This window comes from Penaeus vannamei, chromosome 3, assembly GCF_042767895.1.
Source record: "Penaeus vannamei isolate JL-2024 chromosome 3, ASM4276789v1, whole genome shotgun sequence".
Classification (NCBI taxonomy): domain Eukaryota; kingdom Metazoa; phylum Arthropoda; class Malacostraca; order Decapoda; family Penaeidae; genus Penaeus; species Penaeus vannamei.
Window position 1 is genome coordinate 6,498,744 of NC_091551.1, and position 1,421 is coordinate 6,500,164.

Below are 1,421 nucleotides of genomic sequence, written 5' to 3' on the forward strand. Positions count from 1 at the left end.
CTCTCTCTGTTTGTCTCTGTCTCTCTGTCTGTCTGTCTGTCTCTCTCTCTCTCTCTCTCTCTCTCTCTCTCTCTCTCTCTCTCTCTCTCTCTCTCTCTCTCTCTCTCTCTATCTCTTAAGTGGGACAGGGCAAAGGACAGACAGGGAAGGTGTACGTGCTAGTGAAACCTACAATAGCTAATAAGGAAAATTATTTATAGGGCGCAGTACAGCTTGAAATGACTGGCAGAGAGAATTCACAAATGTGATAGATACACATCTATCTATAAATCTGTCAAGTAGATATGCATGCCTAGACTGATAGATATGCATTTATTTTTGTGCATATGCGTATCCGTATCATGAAAATTGGACTGGGTCGGAAATTGCACAATTTCAACAAACTAGCCAAAGGAGTCTGCCTGAGATAGTGCTAGATATCACACCTTTTACCACCTGTACTAATGCTATCTAAAATAACATCCATTACATTTCATTCAAAAGTTCGATCATATATCTGGCTTCATTTTCACACTTATAGATCTCACGAATGTTCGCCCTCCTTCCTCCCAGCTAGGTTATATAACTAACACAACATAAGTGGCCATCAATCCAGTAAGTTACTACCACGTAAACAGTTACTAAGACTGTACAAATCACTCTCTTCTAACTCTATAATTTAATGCTAGAGAGGAGAGAGTCATATACCAGAAAAATCAGAAAAACGACCTTAAGAAGGAGTCTAAATAGATGAATTTTAGAATTTTCTATTGAAAGGATAACTACTAAGGGAAGGGAGGGAGAAGAAGAGAAACAGGAAGAGGATGGAGAGGTGGAGTAGGAGGGAGAGAAAGAGGAGGAGGAAAGGAGAAGGAAGAGGGAGAAAATGAGGATGAGGGGGTAAATAAAGAGGAGGAGTAGGAAGAAGTAGAAGAAGGAGAGAAAGTTTGAAAGAGATATAAAGAGAACAATAAAGAAAGAGATAGACAGACAGATATAGAAGACTTATGCTAATGTATCCTCTATCAGCAACGATCTGTAGGCCATTCCCTGGTCTTATCACTTGTACGGTACACGTTCCTGGCGTTCCTATTAATGACATGACTGATTTGATCTCGTGAGTATCCTTGCATATTCCTTCTTCCTTTGTGTTGATAAAGAGTGACTGATATTTCCGTTATTACTTGTCTCTGTGTGATTGGTATCGTTAGTGTTGTTCTTTCGTCTATCGTTATTGCAAAATTATCAAACTTTTTATGATCAGAATATTATTACAATCGTAGTAATCATTTTTATGATAGCAAATAAAGGAAATGCAATTATCATTAGTGCCACTATTCTCATTTCCATTTAGCAGACGAGTTCGAATCCCTTTTTATATCTATATGTGTATATATATATATATGTATATATGTATGTATATGTAAATATATATATATATA